General features: G+C 35.8%; 1 long non-coding RNA gene across 1 annotated transcript; it reads left to right on the forward strand.

The window, feature by feature from the left end:
* Positions 1 to 1088: 1088 nt before the first annotated feature.
* LOC144701096 (uncharacterized) lies at positions 1089 to 3817 on the forward strand. The gene is made up of 2 exons (XR_013580923.1): positions 1089 to 1917; positions 3388 to 3817. It is a non-coding gene; the product is annotated as an uncharacterized LOC144701096 (long non-coding RNA).
* Positions 3818 to 23576: the final 19759 nt, after the last annotated feature.

The raw sequence follows: 23576 nt of genomic DNA on the forward strand, positions 1-23576 counted from the left end.
ACCCATGCAACTTTTAAAGGGGTACCCTATCCTTCTTTGTTTTGTCATCTTGAGCATCCTTCTTATCTAGAAGATAGTAGAATGGTTAGGAGATCTTCGGGGATCTCTCGTGGTGCTGTTCAAGATGATGACTAGAAACTTTGGTATACCAAGGACAATGTGGATACATCTAGAGGCCAAACATGGATACCATAAATAGAATAATTTAAGGAAACATTTGTTTGTATTCACATCTACAGAGGATGATTAGATCTTAAACATGTTTGGGTTTCATTGCAGAATATCCATTGTAATTCAAAATTTTTCTGGAAAAATCAGATTTGAGGCATCAATCACATCACTTAACCTCATTGAATGGCAATAAATATGTATATGAAAGATTTACTTAAAAAATAGCTTGAGCTAGAAATAATAGATTAAAAGGGTTGAAACAAAACATATAGAGAAAAAGAGACAGTGTTATGCAGGATTGTACAAAGAGCACCCAATATCAAAGGTGTAATCATGGACTGAGGGCAGAAGTTTCCTATAGGATCTTGATAACATGCAAATTCATGCATTTCATGCATATATATGAGTTAAATTAATTAAAATTGCATGTTTTCATGATTAAAACTGATTAATTTTGCCTTTATCATAATTTCATGACATTTCCTAATTTTATGTAATTTTTGCATATTTTATGGGCACTTGAATCATGAAGAAATGAATTTTATAGGGCAAAAAATAATTTTCTGGATTTTTTATATGATTAAAATGATTTTTTTATGATTCTATATCGATTTCGAGGACTTTATTTGCGTTAGGAATATAGGCGCAAATAAAGATCTGAAAAGGATATGATTAAAGGGACATTTATGCAATAAATCTTTATTGAGGGCCCCTATGTAGAAACTTAACAGATCACGACACGTGTCACGATCTCATGGGTTAAAAAGGGCCGTCGATCGAAGCGGACGTGGCCGTCTCTAAGCCCTCCGATCGACAGCGCCACAAAGGACAGAAAAGAAGAATCTGCGGCGCATTTAAACCGTTCGATTGATGCCTTAAACCAGATCCACAAATCTGAACCGCTGGATGGAGCTAAAAGCAGAGCCGTTTGATCGCGCTCCACGCGATCAACGGCGAGAGATGCGTCTGCCCTTTTTTTTAGAACGCGCAATAGGAATGCGCCACGTGGTGCGATCTGGAAGCGCCTATTTGAGGCAGACCATGAGATCAACGGCCAGGGATTAAACACGCGATATCTCAAGATCCAACCGTCGGATCGGGCCGAAATTTCAGTGGCATAATCGTCTCATCGTCCTCTTCCTTCCCAAACACTAGCTTTGTAAAAAAGTGGAGGCCAGCCTCCAAAAATCTCTATCTCCGAATGTAGTCTCTCATGGAGGATGGCCATGGAGAGGAAGACTCCTAGGGATCAAACTATCATGTTTAGGTATGTTTTTCTATAGTTTATGTGCTCTCTATGTTAGATCTTGTGTTTTTCATGTCCTATTGTGGCTATTTCATAGTATTTGGATTAGATTTGTTCATCTTGTGTTCTTGTTTGATCTTGAGTAGAGAGGTTGACCTTGATTTCCGTCCCAACAATTGTTGGCCAGAAGGAAACAACGCAATGATGAGTCAACCGTGTCAATTCAAGTTTTATGGCGTTTTCATGCATTCGGATCGGTAGATCTTCTTCTTCTTCGTGAATTTCCTTCGTGATTCGCTTGATCCGCGTCTTGTATGTTTCGAGCCATTGGGGACAAGGGGACATTGGCGGATCAAGTTATTTCTTCTCACTTGCATTGGTTGATTTGCCTCGAAGATTAGCTTACGTTGTTTCTGAGATCCCGCTCAAGGTTCGGACATGACAGACGAACCCCGCGAGGACTGAGGATAGGAGACAAGGCGTCGCTATCCGAGTTCTAGGTATTCTTCGCTTGGTTGTTTTCTATCGTGTTAGACGCCAGGCTTTGGCGCAAATTTAAACTCCGATAGAGACAATTGGAGTGCGACAAAACTAGATTGATCGGCCGCATGTTTTGGAATGCCGTGTTTTGTAGTTTGATTTTTTGTGTTAGTCTTCTTTATCTGTTATGATAAAACCATCCAAACAAAAATATCTTCTCTGATTTTCGATAATTTTGATCTTCCAACATATTTTAGAATCATCGAAACCCCTCTTTCCACATTCACTCTATTCTTCTCATCCATTTCACTCCTATCTTCTCACCTAATTCGTCCCTCTTATACTAATACCGAAGTCTTGATTAATGCACCGCCTCTCTGTGGATCGACCCCTTTCTCACTCTATACATAGTATTTAGTAATTAAGGGTTATTATAAATTTTATTGCATAAGTCTAAGAGCCCAAACAACGACATATTTTAACACCATTTTTAGGCTTATCAATTTTCCAAAAAACTCATGTGTGGATGTAGCATGGCCATGCCGTTAGATGCAAAATCATCACGCCGTTAGAGCATAAATTCATGTGAAATTGTATTCACAAGAAACACAAGGATCTCAACTTTCCAAAAAACTCAAAATGATGCTCTAAGTTGATGTTGATGATTCAAAGGGAACAAAAAACTGGCGAGTCTATCTCAAGGATAATATGGGCATCTGATCATAATCACAACACTAGCATTGCGTGTGTTTTTCCCCAATCATGGATTTTGCAGTATTTTTTCAGTACACCGCATATATAATGTTTCAAAATTTGATTCTCAATCTGTTCTAAATCAAATCAGCCAATTCTGATCAAAATTTTTCCCTCTCTACAAGCCCACTTACATGATCCCTATTGGCATAAAAAACATCATTCTTGTGACCTTATAACACAATCCAAATCCATGAACTCACTCTTCAACCTATGAACATGCAACCTTCTGGATTAGCCTCCTCAACAAGATTGCAGATCTGAGAAGCCCACAATTCCAGAATTAGATCATAATAAAAAATCAAAATATATTATAATTTAAATAAATCATTTATTTATGAAATAAAATCCTTCATAAATTAAAATTTCATTTCAATTTAGAAATTTTATATTAGACTGGGAAACGTTCCATAATACTGTTATGTATGCTATTTCATCAAATTACATATGATTCATATAAAATAATAAATAATATTACGCATGAATAATGATAATATGATATATGAATATGATAATTGATAACATGATAAATACATTTATATTTTCACAAATTTTAGATTTTTTGGTATTATTAATTTAGAATTTATCATGTTATCACTCAAATTAACTAAATATTTATGCACCAGATATAAATTCTAATTTTTGCACATAATGGTTGTTTTTTACTAAAATCCTTGAATTCTTTGAAGTAAACCAATTGTGGTACTGATGACTATTCTATGGTTTTACATGTGCAGAAATTTACCAGATTAAGAAGATGGTAACTCTTAAAGAGTTGGAGAATTTTTGTGAGCTTAGTGGTTCTACAAAGGGGATTTAAAGGATCAAGTGGAGTTGTGGACCATTAAAAGAGAAATATGAGGAAGATGGGCCACTACCTGACCTATCCATTGGGATCTCAAAAGCACTATAAAGAAAGACGCTAAATATTACAAGGGAAAGCTCTCAACCAATGGAGAAAAAGAGTCAAAATGGCAAGAAACGAGAATAGAAAATGCCCAAAAGGGTATTTTAGTAATTATATGAATGTATAAATAGACCTTTTCTCCCTCATATCCCCTCATTCTGGATGTGCTCTAGCAGGTGGTTGGCCATCAGGACAATACATTTTTCAAAATCCACGTTATTCAACCTGCTTAACGTTAGTTTATTGAAGTTTTTTCTTAATCTCATCTCTTGTTTGCATTGAAAAATGCCTGATCCTAAAAATATAAGGATAAAGAATTGATATGAAGCATTGAGGGCTCAGTGAACTTGCATTGAGGTTTCAGGATCTTAGATTTCTATTTTTCCCATCATGATCCATCCATTTACCCTTGAAGTCCATCATTTTCTCACTCCAAATACACATTTTCTACACTTTCGCTCTCTATAATAGGTTATTTATCTCTCTTGACCTTCATCCATATCCCCAGTTACTACACTAAGAATTCCATTAAAATCTTCTTCATTTGCACCTTCAAGTTCTATCTCAAACTCCTTCTACACTCTCTCTCTTCATTTTCTCTCTCTATCGCCTCATTTTGGCATTTTCTCTCTCTATAATTGGCTATTTCTCTCTCTTGACCTTCATCAATATTGCTAGTTACTCCGCTAATAATTCCATAAATAATCTTCTTCATTTGCACCTTCAAATTCTATCTCAAATTCTGTCTACTCTCTCTCTTCATTTTATCTCTCTATCTCATCATTTCGGCCTTTCCTCTCTTTAGAATGGTTCTTTCTCTCTCTAGACCTTCATCCATATCCCTAGCTCATCCCCTCAAAATTTCAAAAAAAATCTCCTCCATCTACACCTTCCGGTTCCCTCTCAAACCCTCTCTATACCATTTCTTCATTTTCTCTCTCTATCCTCTCGTTTCAACCTTTCTCTCTCTCTTAAAAAGTTTATTTATATCTCTAAAATATCTCCCTATCTCTCTCCAGATCCTCAAGCATTCCTCACTTCGAATCCCAAAAAAAGTGCATTTAAATACCACTTTTTATCTTTTCAAAACTCAAAATTTCCCTTCCCTAGCCGCCATCATGCGCTGCCATGCGGTGCTATGTGGTGCTTGTGTGACATTTACAGCCCTCTGCCCACCGGTCCTCGCGCGGACAGCGCACAGGACTGCAGGGCACAGAGGTCGCCCTGTGTAGGACTTAACCAAATTGGCTAAGTCCTGACCATATTGGGTCAAGCCCAATAGGGCTTAGCCCATTTGGTTAAGTCTTGACTTAGCCAAATTGGGCTGAGCCTTGGTGGGCTGACACACTAAGGCCAGCCCTATACGGGCCACACCAGCCCCATTGGCTCATCGGGTCCGCTGCCGCCATCGCCGTTGCCGACGATTGCTGGAGCAGGTAATTTTATTATTTTAGTGTTTATAAATTATTTAAAAAATCAGCAAAAATATGCAAAAAATTGAAAAAAAACTATTTTCTGCATTTAAAAATTCCAAAAAAATGAGGAAAATCCATAAAATTCATATAAATCAATTTACATTCATTATAACATCTACAAAAATTCTAAAACATATCTAACTCTTGTTTTTAATATTTATTGTGGTTTTTGGTGTAAATTAAATTTCATAAATTTCTAAAAATATTAATTTTTGATTTATTTTGTTAAACAAAATTAGTAAAATTAGTGTAAATTTTTTTTTTTGTTTTTTCGTTGTATTTCTGTTTCAATTTAAATCATAGGAAATCATATAAACTGCCAAAAAATCCAGAAACATCCCAGAAATTGGATTTTTCACTTATAAAATCATTTGCTTCACCCCAAGCTTAAGAAAAAAAATCTGAAATTAAATTTCTGCCTCTTTGTGGATCGACCCCTTACTTTCCCTATATTAATCATAGAGTATTTAAGTGAAAATTTTTCATAAACATTGTTGATTAAGTCTGAATCAAAACAATGACATAAAATGTCTAAATTTGGACCTATCAATAATGTGCATCATTCTTCTTGCATAAAATAATGAGAGATAACATGTAAATGCATGATAACAATGTATTTTATAGCATGGTATGTATATATGTATTAGCAAGTATGTGAAATTTCACCCGACTCTATTATTTTAATTAGATTTTATGAATAGCGTTAGAGGGTTCAAAATTAAGTATTCACGTCAAAATTTACAATAAAATTTCTAATACAATGTGTATGGATGCCTACAAAGTGAGAGGCAGTGAAATGAACATATCAGCCATTGTAAGAAATTATGAGATACCTCCATATGATTCCATATTATTATTCACCTAAGATAATAGTTTTTAGTTAGTTCTGACATTAAAGGTTTTATAGGATGATAAACACTGCCTTGCCAAAAATGAGCCAAATTTATTAAAGAATGTTGTGTTTTGACTCTATAACCTTTTAACTTCATAACCTACACTCACAACCCTAAAACTATTATAAAACGATATCCTTGGATCCTCTTACTTGTGTGGACAATGAAAGAAGGGGCAACTTAGGAAATGTAGGAAGAAACATTCCTCATTTTTCTAATTGACAAGCTGGATGTGTTTTTCTTGCCTAATGTGTTTGCTCTATTTTATGAAGGTCACCTATTTGTTCATAAATTATGATCATAACTTATGAATAATGACAGCCTGAAAAGAAAAGAGAGAGAAATAATACATGGAGAGAGAAATTTTCATTAATGTATCTAATGATACTGAATATGATGACCAAGTTTAATCACTTACCTAATAAATCAGTCCCAACTGAGTATTATTTGTCCTTCAAGTGAATCATGCTTCTATGTCTCCTTTAAATTCAATTATTCATTAGTATTCTCTTATGATCTTCATGATGAAGCCCTTTAATACATACAATGACAAATTGAATTATGATGAGATCATAATTCAATGATCACTCATCTTTCAACATATAATCTAAATATTACACTCAAGATGAACATCAAAGTTTCTAGAAAAAAAATCAAATCCTGCTGATATGAAAAGTATAGCTCATCCTATGGCCATTGGCGTAGAGCCACTAACGATGAATGGTGGGTGCTATTCAGGGTAAGAGTTCACTGATTGATTTGCACAAATCCTTCAATGCTACTATACTTAAACATCAATCGGGTTGAATCCTCTTGGTCGTCTAAGTGTTTCTTAGACCTGAGAAACTAAAGACACCTTGTGGGTAGACAGTTGTTGTTTGACTACAAATTATGAATCATAATCATAATTATGCCCATGAAAACATCTGTGTAAAGGGACTTTAATGTGAGAAGATTACCTAGATGTTCAAGAGGTCTTAAATAGATACAAGAAGAGATGCAACATATAAGAGACCCGTGGATACATCTAGATCTTAGACATGTGAACGGCTTAAATAAATACAACAAATGGCTCGTGTAATATACTACACATATAGTCATCTGCTGTTTGATATTTTCTTTTGATTTGATTTCTACATTGTTTGCTGCCTGAATTATTTTTTACATAGTCAGTTAAGCCCATAGAACCCAAAAATAACTACCATGATGATTAGTGACCCTTTTGAGTTTTGTTTTCTTGATACACTATCAAAATTATTATACAATATAGTACAGTTTTGAGTGTACTAAAATTATAATAAAATATAATTCAAAATTGCAAGCATATTTTTCTCTCATAAAATTCACTTAATAATGAGCATATAGCAATGGTATATGAAAATTTTATTCACATTTGGATTTTGAGGTAGATACTAAATATTCACAATTAAATCTATCAAGTGTAGAGCATAAAGTTAATCTCTATTTGAATAAACTTGCGCACAATTATAATCCAGTTGAAAATTAAAAATATGTGTAAATACCTTTATATTGCCATGACATTAAAAATGGTTCACATAATTAATTAAGTCAATTCTTTATGCTTGTGATAAAATAGTGATAAACCCTCTCCAATAGACCATTTCTAGAAAACAGCATAGCTTGTTTTCTGAATCTTATTCCGCATGACATCAGAATTCGGTAGTAAATGTATGTATGTAATAATAATAGGGTGTTGGTCATGAAATCCTGTAAACACGTATCAAGATCTTTCTCATATTTGATGGTTATTATCCCTAAACATTCATTTGAACATAAAGCATTTATTTTGTAACATCAAAAAGTATTATATCTCTAGATCCCTCTCAATCCATTTATAATCAACATATATGTTGTCGTCTTTGAACCTACCTCTCTCTATAGATTTCAAATTTATTGAGTGAAATAATATAAAAATATATTAAATGTCAATTAAATCATAAAAAATAATAAAACTTATTTATTTCATTTTAGTTTTTATGAACCAAATACATTAAAATGTGAATCATTTGATGTCCAAAAAGTTCATTCAATTATGAAATGCTTACTCTATACATATTTGGAAGAAGAAAGTTTCCATAAATTCCTATAATAATTTGAAATTTTGCAATAAAAGGTTTATTGATTTTTGGAGTATGATTGGGATGTTTTAATTTAGAGAATAATTTATTTAACACTTCATTTATATCACAATTTTATTTTATTTGTATTAAGAATTATAATTTTGTGGTTTTTGATGGAGTGTTAAACCTAGAAAAACCTAGATTGATCAAATGTAGGATCACAAAGTTTTACCAATTTATATTTTTTGAGTAACATAGGACATCTCTTACAAAATCTTGTAAAAAACTTGTTCAGATTTCATCTAGACTTTAGATTCGATTATATAGGGTAAGAAGGGCTGGGCTGACTTTATATACATGTGTGATATCCTTATTTTATTGGGTAACCAAAATTATATTTGTCGGTTTATTCAACATTCATTGTTTTCTTTTGACCCAGTTCTTGAGCGGGCTAAAGTGGACTCCAAAATTGGTCTTGCTCTGTATTGTGGCTTTCAGACCATAAATTTCTCTCATATTTGTGCCTGAGCTCCTTGATAAGCCACATATTTTTATAGAATATATAAGACCACTTAAAAATTATATATGGTCACAAATAAGAACTCTAAAAGAGCCTCTTCCAGATATTATAAAAGAAGGCTTCTTAGACCATCAAATTGGCAATCACAATTGATAAGTATACTTTTTCTCACTAGATTGATATTTCATGTGTAACATCATCTATTTTTTCATATATTTGACTTTATTTACATCAGAATTATCCATAACATGCTACCTCAATACCGTTGCCACATATTTGAGTGCAATGCCCTACCATTGGGGACAGCCTTATCATTAACCATATTTATACCTGAATTTCTTATTATTATTAATGTTCATAAGAAATAATATTTATTATTATTCTATTTAAACCTATAGTAAATCAAATATATTAATAACTCAAGACCAAGGAAGGAAATTATAAATGTGTTCTGATGATCCATAACTCTTTCTTGCAATTTTATAAATTTTAAATAAATAGTTGATGTCAAAAATGAGGATTTTAATTTGTTTTTGATATTATTGATATTATTCTGTAAAAATAAAATCCTTTATTTACTTAGTAATTTTACCGAGTGATGAGCAGAGATTGTCTCCATGAGGAATGGTGAGTGGATTCAATATCTTGACAGAATGATTATTGTGGTGAGAGGAGATACATATTGAATAAAATTTTGGAAAGTGCAAGGTGAGATAGTAGTTAGTAGATAGCAATAACTAAGATTGAAGGAGGTCGAGTGAGTGCAACAATGATGAAATGATAAGGCGAAGAATGGCGGGAGCATGGTAAAGAATGACTCATACAAGGTAAATGCCGAGAAAGATAATGTCAAGTTGGTGATATAGAGGAGGTAACATGTGATTACAGAGTGTACAGAGGTAATGTGATGGTGAGACTTGACAATGAAGTCAATCTAAGATAATTAACATGTTAATAAATGATATAGATGACATATATTAGGAAGATGATGAATAGAGGAAAACAGAGAGTAGAGGCTAGAGATTAGAGAATAGAGTAGAGATTAGATAATAGAGTAGATATTAAAGATTGTAAGAGGGTTTAGAGTGATGTCGCGCGGTGGAGCTGAGGCGTGGAGGATAGAGAGAGAGAAGAGAGAGATCAGAGAAAGGTAGGGAGAGCGTAGACAAACAGGGGAGAGAAAGATAGAGAGAGAAGAGAGAGAAGAGAGAGAAGAGAGAGAAGAGAGAGAAAGGTAGAGAGAGAGAGGAGAGAAGGACAGATAGAGAGAAGAGAGAGATATCAGAGAAAGGTAGAGAGAGAGAGGAGAGAAGGACAGAGAGAGAGTGGAGACTAGAGATTAGAGACTATATGGCTCATTCTTCTATTTGGTCCGTCTTGTTCCATCTTACTATTATATATCCCTGGCACTGTCTGTCTCCTCTTTGAGTTTGTTTCTATACTCCTCTTTAAGTCTTCTGGCTCTTTACTCCATCGTCTCTGTCTTTATTCTTTATCACTGGCCATCCATGTCTCTCTTATCATTGAACGTGATGGTTGATTCTCATTCAATCTCAGTTTCTTTATTTAATGATCATGTTTCCGAATTGTCTTATTCTTCCCTTCTCTCACTCTCCATCTCGCTCATTCACTCTTTCTCTTGATTTCTAGATTTTGTCAATTTATTTGGAATTTTTCAATTATCTAATTTTACCTTAGCTTTCTTGGATTTCAGAGACGTCCGCGCGACATCACTTAACACGGCACTACCGCCACTGCTCAGTAGGTCAAAATATAAGTCGAGCGTAGGCGCCTCATCTAGTGTGTATTTATCGTTGATCCAAAAGAGGCAAACTGTGTTAGTTAAATATATATCAATTTGTTGTGTGTTCTGTGATGAATGTGTAAGAGTCAGTCAGTCTTGTTTTATATCCGTGGATCTATAGTTAGTTCAGTTGGTTAGAAAGTTGTGATTAATTATCAATGGTCATTACTAAATGGGATATGCAATATGGAGAAGAAGAAATGGGTTATTTTCCAGACATCATCCTTCTCATCTCCACTAGTGCAATGGATCCATCAATCTGTTCTACTCGATGGGGTAGGATTTGTTCAGTCCATGGAGAAAATCTTATTAATGGGTGGCTATCCATATGATATAAGTGTCTTTCACGTGATTAATAGTAATACAACATCATTATTTTATGCGCTTTTTAATTTTTGTGAAATTCCAGCTTGGAAAATAATTATTTAAGTATCGTTCATTTTTTATATCTCAGTGCCATGAAAATTGTGGGTCACATGCATTGTACGAATGGTTATATCTTGTGAATTAATTTGGTAGAGTAATGGAGTCCACATCTGCTACCACTCCAAAGTTGAAGGCTAGGGCTACGCCGTTAGTGTCCGCGGAGTGCGTCCCAATAGAGGTTGATGACAACAACTCATCTCAAAGAGGAAGACTCAATAGGTCTGAAGTTTTAGATCAATTTGTTGAAGTTAGCCTGGACGAGTACCACTGTATACTTTCTCAAGCACAGAACCCCACCCGTAAGGTCATCTGATGGCGCATGCCAGCAAGGATCATCAACGACCTCGTCCACGCTGCCGGCAGCCGTCATCGAAAGCCGCGTGAAGAGGTGCTCGATTATCCTGTTTTGATTTTCGTCGTTTTCCTAGTCGTGTCTCATGTTTTCCTCATTCATCGTCCTGTTTTTCGTCGCACCACAATGTGTCTCGTGCCCAGATTTTCATTATCACGGGAAGGGGCCTCTAGCCTTTTTCCCTTTTCCTTTGTTATTTCAATTTTCCCCTTTATTTTGTAATGAGGGGGCCCATTATATAAGGCCCCCCCAGTGGATCCTTTCATCCTTGTTGACCCACTTATGGGCCCATCTCCTTCCCCCTTTATAAGGAAGAGGGGGGCGCCCTAAGAGGCAGATCAGGAATTCATCGTATTGGGGTTGTTGTTTGATTTTCTTGGTCTCACCTTTTCGTTCAGAGAGAAAGGAGAGAAGAGGAGAGGGAGGAGAAGGAAGGGAAGAGGACGACTGTGTTGAAGGCATTGAGAGGGCTTTTTTTCTGATTCGTTCAGGCACCCTCCACCAACCTTCTCGCCTTCTTTCTCTCGGAATCAACGGTCACCACCACTCTGCCGTCGCATGAAGAATTAGTGAATTCCCAACTTACCGGGCAGATCTCGCTGCTCTACCGTCGCATGAAAAATTGGCGATTCTCCGATTATTGAGATCTCACTACTTTGCCGTCACAGGAAGAATTGGTGAGTTCCCTTCATTCCAAATGAATTTACCGCCCTTCTGTCGCGGGAAGAAACTGGCAATTCCCTCTTCTTGGGCAGATCTTGCCGCCCTGCAATGGCGGGAAGGAAAACCCGGTGATTCCTCTTACTAGTGGTTGGGCGAACTAATGCCTCTGAGATTAAGGTAGTCAGACGCTCTGTTAAAGGTCGCTGCCTTCACTCAGTGGGTTATTCTCCTCCATGGAGTTGACACGAGGGGTAATTCGGGTGCTCAGACAAGACAACGAGTGTTGCCACCGACCAGGAGTTTTCCGCCTAGAGACGACCCTGACGTCCTACTCGCCGGCCTTGCCATTCCCGTGCCTTGGCCGCCAGACTTCTTTGGGAGCAGAATTGCTACTCCCCCCCGCCCAAATTTGATCGGACGCGACACACATGTTGGGCCGATGCTGCTGAACGCATCCGTGTGGATCTCTGCTTGCGCCGCACTCCCATAGGTTGCGCTTGTGGAGGGGCATCGTTGCCGGAGCTGTTTCGCCACTGTACCCTCATCCTCCCTCGACTCCGGATCTCATAGTTGCTCCTGCGCCATGCCACTAGTCGAGCTGCTGCTTATTCTTTGGCTCCTCTCCATCGCTCTCGCTCCGTCCACGCATTGACAAACAGCCTACACGACGAGCTGCCCAACGACGAGGTCCACCCTCTCTCGGCAACTCGTTATTTTACCTTATGCAGTATACTTTCGTCTCGATTCCACCATGCTCAGGCTAGGTAGGTGAGAGAGGAAAGAATAGAGAAAACTACGAACGACTTTGAGTGTCTTAATAGTACAGACGAGATCCTCTATTACGTGCGAGCCCAATGGATAACCTCTGTTCGGCCGTAGATGCCTAGTTTGCTCTAATGAAGTTCAAGAGGCCTCCATCACCGTCACTCGGTTGCCCTGTCCAAGCTTGGAGCTAGGTGCCTCCCTCGAGTCAGAGCCTGCACGTAGGATACGTAGGACATTCATTTGTGCATCATAGTTATATCGACCCGTTAGGGTTTATCCGTCGAACAATGACACCGTCGATGTTTGTTACCGCTATTCTTTATCAGCACGGAGCCATCATACTCGGTGTCGACTGGAGGACGTCCTAGATGACATGCGACATCATCATCATCAAGATGAATAAAGATAAGAGCACGTATGTATTTTGGAGACATCTCGAGAAAGCGCACTATAAATATGACGATGAAATTAAGGGAGTCCAGATGAAGCAGAGAACTATTCTTCATTACAAATTACTCTCCTGCAAGTTGTACTTACGCAACATCAACATGGAGCAGACGACAACAATCTTTCGGTGTATTGTGAATAGTTCTCTGCTTCATCTTGAGGAGTTCATTAGGTTCATTTGTGACAACAATCTTCCTTGGCGTCTTGTGAAGAAGAAGCCTTTTCGAAGACTATGGTTCTACGAGACACAAGTGGTTGGGGACATCCCTGGTCCAAATGCGGTCAATGCGACAACTAAAAAGATGTACAGAGAAGTCCAAGGGAAGTTGGTGGAGATGTTGACTGACATCCCCAACGTCTCTCTAACCGTGGATGCTTGGACATTCCAAAATAATCCCACCCTTCTAGGTGTCACTGCTCACTAGATCGACACCAACTGGAAGCTCTATGAGCTTCTTCTTAGTGTCTGACAGATCAAGGGATCCCATTGCGGCACCAACTTAGCGAGGATCATCGTAAACGTTGCATATGAATACGACATCGAGTCAAAGCTTTGTGCCATCACCACGCACAATGCGTCTAATGACGGAACGATGCTGGCTTCCATTGTGGATCAACTAAAGACTGTAAGCCCACAATTCACTATGGACGGACATGTACCATGCATTGCTCATGTACTAAACCTCGTAGTCTAGGCCGGAATCAAGGTCATTCATAATCTAAAACCTTTGGGAAGTAATATGCTACGTGTCTGAGATTTTTTCTCAGATATAACATTGGACACGGATGAACCAACCAAATCACAGGTCAAGGAAGATACTACGGTGACAATTGCACCTTTGGAACTAGCCGTTTCACGCGTGAGAGCCGCCGTTAATGCATTTTAGGGATCCACACAATGTATGGAAAAATATGTTGATATGTGCAAAATGTTTAAGCTCCCAATTTTGAACAAGATAAATGTTGACTGCCCAACGTGCTGGAACTCCACTTTCACTATGTTAGAGCATGCTCTTGCCAAGAGAGAGGTATTGGACCATATGCCTATGAGGTTCCTTTCGACCTCAACCAAAGATTACAGCCTATGTCAGGAGGACTAGGTGTTGATTGATGAATACATGCGCATCCTCGTCCCACTATGCCAAGGTACTGACTTTGTGTGTTCGGCAAACGAATTGCCAATAACTGAGGTAACTTCATTGATCGCGGTGCTTAAGACTCACCTTGAGCAGGCTACGTACAATGCATGGACAACATTGGATGCTGAGCGGAGAGATGCATTGCGGTCGGCGTGTAGTGCTATGCATAACAAGTTGACCCAATATGCAATGGTAATTTGGGACAATCATACCGTTGCTACAACAGCGACATTAGATCCATTATTTAGAATAGAAGTTGTGCATCTGTCATGTCGCCAAAGTGTACTTTCCTATCTTGGCCGTCTCTTAGAGTATGCATATATTACAAAAGCAACTGAATGTGACTCATAGTAGGGAGAACTGTCGGAAAGTCACCGTCCACCACAATATGTTTCATCCAAGAAGTAGTATACGCGTTAGTGCAATCGTCAGCAACCATGCTCAACGCCTAGACAAGAGCTGGAAAGGTATCTAAATATCCCATGCAGTGAGGAGGATAATCATCTAAGCTGGTTGAAGAATGTCGGGCCGTGATGCTTTCTAAATTTGGCCAAAATTGCTTGCCAATTTCTTGTCTCGAATCAGACCAGTGCACCAGTGGAGCGGCTTTTTTCAGTTGGCCGAGGCATCACCATGTATTGAAGATCACACTTGGATGTAGAGAGCGTTGGGATGCTGATGATGCTTCGAGCATGGTTCCGTCGTGTAGACCAGGACTCCTCCATCTCTGATGATGACTCCAACAATGATGACAGCTCAAGTGCTCGTGCATTATATTCTATCACTTTCTGACATGGGCGTTAACATGTCTCTATTTTATGTAACAGAGTAAAGGGGGAACAACATGATCACATTGGACGGGTTTACATTGCTGATACGTTCTGACATTTAATGTAAGTTGTGCTATTATGCCATCTTTTTACACTATATCCTTTGGGTTTAGATGATTGCAAACTCGCACTCATTTACGATAAATTTATTGGTTTAAATATTACCCATGAAACTGACTTTGTTGCGCTTCATATTCACTTAATGCATAAAACTAACTTATTTATCTATGAAATCATATCGTCATTTCAATATTATTCTGGTTTTCTTCATAGCTAAAGATATGTTTTGCATCTTTTTTTCAACATGAAGTTAGATCTCAAGTCTATTCAATTTTAGGTCAAGTTGATTTGATTATTCATTAGTTATGTTAAATATACCTTTTATCTCATTTGACTGGATAAGAACTCTTTCCCTTATATTAATTTGTAAGCTAATGGGTACCATCTTAGCAGAAAACACTATATAAAATTATGTCCAACATCTTTCATGCTTGAGACATCTCGATCAAGGAGCCAAATGATTACAGCCCTGATTCCATGCAGGAATATCTGGTCATTCAATTTTTTTTCCTTTTTAATTTTTCCATTTTGATTCATTTTTACTGTTGTGCAAATCTAAGTTTGGACTGTTGTTCATGGCAGGATTTAACACTCCTGCAGTTCTTTGTAACGTTGTAAAGTTTCCTTGACTCTTTGCGCAGTTTCATAATGTTCCTCACCAACGATTGCAGGTTGTAGCATGGTTGACGTTGAATCTAAAGGATCCACTGCTGGATAAATACCTTTAGCAGCTAATCCTCTTGATAGTACGGTAGTCGCATCTAAATGCGCAAATGTCGTTGCAGGCGCAGGGTCAGTCAAATTGTCTGCAGGTACATAAACTGCTTGAATAGAAGTTATGGATCCCTCCTTTGTAGACGTAATTCTTTCTTGCAAAGAACCCATTTCTGTACTAAGGGTAGGTTGATAACCCACCGCAGACGGCATTCTACCTAATAAAGCCGATACTTCGGATCCTGCTTGGACAAATCTAAAAATATTGTCAATGAATAGCAGTACGTCTTGTTCATTAACATCTCGGAAATATTCCGCCATAGTTAGAGCGGTCAAACCAACTCTCATACGAGCTCCAGGCGGTTCATTCATCTGACCATAGACGAGAGCTACTTTTGATTCTGCAATATTTTTTTCATTAATGACTCCGGATTCTTCATTTCCATGTAAAGGTCATTTCCTTCACGAGTATGTTCGCCTACTCCACCAAATACGGATACACCTCCATGAGCTTTAGCAATGTTGTTGATCAATTCCATAATCAGGACTGTTTTACCCACTCCAGCTCCCCCAAATAGTCCAATTTTTCCTCCACGGCGATAAGGGGCTAAAAGATCCACTACTTTAATCCCAGTTTCAAAGATTGCTAATTTCGTATCTAACTGGATAAAGGCGGGTGCGGATCTATGAATAGGAGATGTTGTGCGAGTATCTACAGGACCTAAATTATCAACAGGCTCACCAAGAACATTGAAAATTTGTCCCAGAGTGGCTCCACCGACTGGAATGCTTAGAGCAGCTCCCGTATCAATCACGTCCATTCCTATCGTTAGACCATCTGTAGCACTCATAGCTACAACTCGAACTTGATTATTTCCTAATAATTGCTGTACCTCACAAGTAACTTTAATTTCCTGACCATCCGCATCTTGACCTTGAACTACCAAGGCATTATAAATATTGGGCATTTTACCCGGGGAAAAAACGATATCCAGTACTGGGCCAATAATTTGAGCAATACGCCCTAGGTTTTTTTTCTTCCAATTGTGAAACCGCAGTCCCAGAAGTAGTAGGATTTATTTGCATAATGATGATAAAGTGAAATATGTCGAACTTTTTTGGAATATTATATTTCCGAATAAAAAAATGTCTGATAGCAAGTTGATCGGTTAATTCAATAATAAATGAAAGTTAGCACTTTATTTAGTTGGTACTATCCAACTGAATCTAATTCAATCATTTACTCATTCAATGAATGAATTTTCAAGTTTAACCACAATTTGTTTTTTCAACTAAAGTAGATGAAGATGACTAAGAAGCATGAAGAAGTGTGTTTCTTTTATCTACCATTATAGATAATTCCATACATATCATATCTTATTTTATGATTTATGTAATTATGTAATTCGAACCTGAACTCTATCTATTATTCATTTTTTCTATCTCATTGGTCATTATTTTTTATTTTTTTAGAAGGATTTTTGCCCATTTGTGGGTTAGAATATACCTTTTTGATGGATGAGTTAGGTTAATTTTTACATCTAGGATTTACATATACAAGATATATCGCTGTCAAGAGGGATTTTTTTGAGTATTTAGAGAATATTTAATATTGAAATAAGACAGTTAGATAACTATTTAGATAAGAAAGACATTTAAATAAAACCAAGAAAGTGATAAACTACAAACTTGCAAATCAAAGGTTGGGTTGCGCCATACATATCAAAGAGTATACAATAATGATGTATTTGACGAATCAAATACATGGTATTATTAATTAATTGAGAATATTAATTGATAATTGAATTAAAAAAATTTGTAAAAGAATTTATTTTCTTTTCAAATGTTTCATTCACGCCCAATCCATGTCGAGTAGACCTTGTCGTTGTGAGAATTCTTAATTCATGAGTTGTAGGGAGGGACTTATGTCACCACAAACAGAGACTAAAGCAAGTGCTGGATTCAAAGCTGGGGTTAAAGATTACGAATTGACTTATTATACTCCTGAGTATGAGACAAAAGATACTGATATCTTGGCAGCATTCCGAGTAACTCCTCAACCTAGAGTTCCACCTGAAGAAGCAGGGGCTGCAGTAGCTGCGGAATCTTCTACTGGTACATGGACAACTGTGTGGACTGATGGTCTTACCAGTCTTGACCATTGCAAAGGACGATGCTACCATATCAAACCTGTTGCTGGAGAAGAAAATCAATATATTGCTTATGTAGCTTACCCATTAGACCTTTTTGAAGAAGGTTCTGTTACTAACATGTTTACTTCCATTGTAGATAACGTATTTGGGTTTAAAGCTTTACGAGCTCTACGTCTGGAAGATTTGAGAATTCCTCCTGCTTATTCCAAAACTTTCCAAGGCCCACCTCACGGGATCCAAGTTGAAAGAGATAAATTGAACAAGTATGGTCGTCCTCTATTAGGATGTACCATCAAACCAAAATTGGGATTATCTGCGAAAAACTACGGTAGAGCGGTTTATGAATGTCTACGTGGTGGACTTGATTTTACCAAGGATGATGAAAACGTAAACTCACAATCATTTATGCGTTGGAGAGACCGTTTCTTATTCTGTGATGAAGCAATTTATAAAGCACAAGCTGAAACTGGTGAAATTAAAGGGCATTACCTAAATGCTACCGCAGGTACTTGTGAAGAAATGATCAAGAGAGCTGTGTTTGCTAGAGAATTGGGTGTCCCAATTGTTATGCATGACTACTTAACTGGTGGATTCACTGCAAATACTAGTTTGGCACATTATTGCCGAGACAACGGTCTACTTCTTCACATTCACCGTGCAATGCATGCGGTTATTGATAGACAGAAAAACCATGGTATGCATTTCCGTGTACTAGCTAAAGCATTACGTATGTCTGGTGGTGACCATATTCACTCTGGTACCGTAGTAGGTAAGCTAGAAGGTGAGCGTGAGATGACTTTAGGTTTTGTTGATTTATTACGTGATGATTTTATTGAAAAAGACAGAATTCGTGGTATTTTCTTCACTCAAGATTGGGTATCTATGCCTGGTGTTATCCCTGTAGCTTCAGGTGGTATTCACGTTTGGCATATGCCTGCACTGACCGAGATCTTTGGAGATGATTCCATACTACAGTTTGGTGGCAGAACTTTAGGACACCCTTGGGGTAATGCACCAGGTGCAGTAGCTAACCGTGTAGCTTTACAAGCTTGTGTACAAGCTCGTAATGAGGGACGTGACCTTGCTCGTGAAGGTAATGAAATTATCCGTGAAGCTTGCAAATGGAGTCCTGAATTAGCCGCTGCTTGTGAAGTTTGGAAAGCGATCAAATTTGAATTCGAACCAGTAGATAAGCTAGATGTTAAATAAAAACTAAGCTTACCTAATTCAGTAATTCCTGTTTTTTCTCCTAATTGCAATTAAACTCGGCTCAATCCTTTATTAGTAAAAGATTGGGCCAAAAAAATGAGGATCTTTTGTATTTACATATATCTTTTTTGCATATATCTTTTCTTTTATGTATCAATATATACAGAATGTACAGGGACAAGGACCTTACTTAGAATCAATATATCCACGATATAAATCCAAGACTAAGTTAAGGTTAAAAAAAAAGACTTCTTTTTTTCTTATGTTCTATACATAATAAATCCTATGGATCCTTGGGATTGGTGGATTAGTTAATATACCAGAGTTGCAGACCATAGCTCAAGCTAGGGAAACGTGCCTTCCACTGATCCTGTATATTGTCTTTTTCGTTCCGTGTCGCGTGAAGCGAGAATGAAGTCAGTAAACTAGTATTTATACTTTGAATAAGATGATAATTTGTACACAATATGAGAATAAATCCTTCTTTTGTATTATAATTGAGCAAAAGATTCGATGATTTAAATCCTAAACCTAAATATGATAAATCATAATCTAGATTGATATTAGACCCCGTATTCCAGAACACTCTAATTAGTTCTTTAAATTAAATAAATACTTAACTTATTCGTATTACTTAACGTAGCGGTCCAAACAAAAGGGCTGAATCTCTATTAATTCTAAATCCAACAAAAAATTGTTTATCGAATGACTATTCATCTATTAGATTTTTAAATAAGCGGTGGTAATACTATATGGAAAACCCTTGGTTCAACTCGATCTTCTCTTCTCTACTGATAAATTAGAAACAAGTCTAGGTTAAGTAGATCGATGGATAGTCTTGGTCCTATTAGATATACCAATGCAAGTGAAGACCCGGTTTAAAATACTATGGATAAGAACGTTTCCAGTTGGAATGAGAGTGGGAGTTGTAATTTCAGTAATGTTGACCAGTTTTTGGATATCATAGACATTTGGAGTTTCATTTCTGACAACACTTTTTTAGTTAGGGATAGTAACGGGGACAGTTTTTCTATATATTTTGATATTGAAAATCAGATTTTTGAGATTGACAATGAGAGTACTTTTATCACTGAACTAGAACGTTCTTTTTCTAGTTCCCCGAATTCGAGTTATATGAATAGTGGATCTAAAAATACTAGTCGATACTGTTATCGTTACATGTATGATACTCAATCTAGTTGGAATAATCATACTAGTCATCTCCACGGTTTCTTTCCTTTGACTTAAATTTTTTGTTAGTTATTCATTTTTTTTTGTTTGTTATTTTTTTTTATTTACTTAATCTAATTAGATTAATCTTATTTATATTTTATCTGTTTGATTTTTTTTAGGTCAAAAAAATAGAAATTTAATGTAAATGTACTAGTGTTAATGTAATATATCAAAATAAAAGTGAACATATAACCAAATTTAAGATATAAATGAATAAATATCTAGTAATGAAAATTATATTATATATAAATAGTGTTTTTAGATATTAGTATAAATTATACTAATATAAATAAAAGATAAAATATAGATAAATTTAAACTATAAATAAGAATTAAATTTCAATAGCCTAAAAAAATAGAATGTCAAAATTGTATTATATATAATTTATAAAAAAATAGATTTAATTTCATAATTTATATAAAATTATATATAGAATAGAATTTATAAAGTACTAAATAATAATTAAATATCATAATGAAATAAAAATTATTTTTATTTTCTAGATAATATAAGAAAATAAATATGAAATAAAAAAAGATTAAATATACCTATGATATACCTATTTGATAAAATACAAAAGTAGGTAGTAATTGATGTAACCTCTCTAACGTCCGAAACTTTTTTGACTATCAATCCCCCTGGAATTAGTTAGAGTCGCGAACTTATAAAAAGTTAGTAGTATTTTAGTTTTCTTTTAGAAAGAAGATAAGAAAAAAAACGAATAAGTTTATTAAATGGAATTATCATACATATTCGTGTCAAAAAAAAGGGTCCACTTAACGTAGTTTTACATTTGTTGCATTTATTAACTACTTTATAGGACTTTTTATATTACTTTCCATTTATTAACTACTAAATATTACTTATAATAGATATATATTTATCATAAGATATCTTTATCAGAGGTTGAAATATTAAATCGAGGCACCCATTCTATGACAGATTTCAACTTACCCTCTATTTTTGTGCCTTTAGTAGGCCTAGTATTTCCGGCATTTGCAATGGCTTCTTTATTTCTTTATGTTCAAAAAAATAAGATTGTATAACTCATCTATGGGACCAAATCTCACAAAGTTATTTTAATCAACACTGAATCATTTTTTTAGTATCTATTTTTAAGTAGAATGTTGATATGCTATGGGATTGCTTGTAATGACAAATTCATAAAAAAACCTTTTCCACGTGTATACATTATATCCGTATAAATGCATGTATATGCAGGTCTAGCTGGTTTAAAAAACATCATCCGATATTTTTGGTTTCATATAAAGTGGAAAATCAATGTATCTAACCAATTACTCTTAATGGTTCACATGAAGTGCTAGTTGATGAGAGTTACCTCGGGAGCAGGAAAATACAAGTCAAATTTATTTGGTTTATTCTCCGAATTCCAATCGAATGCAATTGGATCTAGTATAGTATGAACTGGCGATCAGACCATATATGGATAGAATTTATAACAGGGTCTCGAAAAACAAGTAATTTTTTCTGGGCCTGTATCCTTTTTTTAGGTTCACTAGGATTCTTAGTTGTTGGAACCTCTAGTTATCTTGGTAGGAATCTGATATCTTTATTTCCATCTCAGGAAATCTCTTTTTTTCCACAAGGGATTGTAATGTCTTTCTATGGAATTGCGGGTCTATTTATTAGTTCCTATTTGTGGTCCACTATTTTGTGGAATGTAGGTAGTGGTTATGATCGATTCGATACAAAAGAAGGAATAGTGTCTATTTTTCGTTGGGGATTTCCGGGAAAAAATCGTCGTATATTCCTTCGATTCCTTATGAGTGATGTTCAATCAATCAGAGTGGAGGTTAAAGAAGGCCTTTATACTCGACGTGTGCTTTATATGGAAGTCAGGGGCCAAGGAACTATTCCCTTAACTCGGACTGATGAAAATTTAACTCCACGAGAAATTGCACAAAAAGCTGCGGAATTAGCCTATTTCTTGCGCGTACCAATTGAAGGTTTTTGAACTAAAATGGGGGTGCAATGACTACTTTCTAAGCTAAGTATAAGGGAAGGAATTCAGGAATACTCTTCGTCTTTTTTTAATAAAACTCAAGTTTATCTTCACAACGCTTGTTCGAGTAGAACATGTTATATTGTATATATTTGTTGGGTTGATGTGGTGACCTATAGAAAAAATCAAAGAAAAAGGGAGGGGGTGCATCTGCAATAAAACGACTAAAATATAATAAGAATTCCTTTTTCGTCTGCCCTTTTTTATGTGTATGTAATTCAACTCAAGTTTTTCAGACTATTAACAAGTCTAATAAGACTAGATTGATCACATATACCCCAACCGGAGATTTTTAAATATGGAATTCATGTTTTGTTTTAAGTTGAGCAAAATATGCCATTTTATAATTGATAGATTAAGTAGATAAAAAGAAAATTTCAGTGATTTTTTTTTTGTCAACTGATCTTTTATCTTCTTGGTTTTGACGAAAGAAATACTTGGATCTCTTATCATCATAAAATTAATCTTTACTTTAGTTTTACCACCTGTTTCCGATTTGATCATCACTATTTTTCATAAATATGAAATATCTTCTTTCCTCGGTGTATAACTTTTTCAAAAAATGAGTTGATCCACAGACGGAGTTTTTTTGTCTTGAAATAAAACTCAAACAAAGACTAGTCTTTATTTGAGTTTTGTTTCAAGCAGTAATTGAAAAGAGAACAAAAAAGGATGCAAGACATTTGTTTCTTGTTCAATTCAAATAGCTCAGAACTCTATTCGCTTATTTTCTATACGAAACAAAAGCCTATTTTTCTAGTTCTCTATTTTAGATCTAAAGGCTAAAGAAATGAACTAAATAATTATCTCTATATAAAAAATGGAAATAGATCCATAGGTTCCATACCTTGCTTGTTATATAACTCATGCTTCAAGAAAAGATCATATAAGAGAAATCAACAAATGAAGCAGGTTTAGTAACAATTCAAAAATGAAAAGAACAAAGTGAAAAAAAAAAAAATAAAGCTTTTATTTTCCTTCCATATATTGCAGCTATGGTATTTTTACACTGGTGGGTCTCTCTCTCATTTACTAAATGTCTGGAACCTTGGATGACTGATTGGTTAAATAACAGGCAATCGAAACTTTCTTGAATGATATTCAAGAGAAGAACATTCTAGAAAAATTCATAGAAGTAGAAGAACTTTTGCTGTTGGGTGAAATTATAAAGGAGTACCCGAGATAAATTTACAAAAGGTTCGTATAGGATCCACAAAGAAACAGTACAATTG

This window comes from Wolffia australiana, chromosome 3 (assembly GCF_029677425.1).
Source record: "Wolffia australiana isolate 7733 chromosome 3, ASM2967742v1".
Classification (NCBI taxonomy): Eukaryota; Viridiplantae; Streptophyta; class Magnoliopsida; order Alismatales; family Araceae; genus Wolffia; species Wolffia australiana.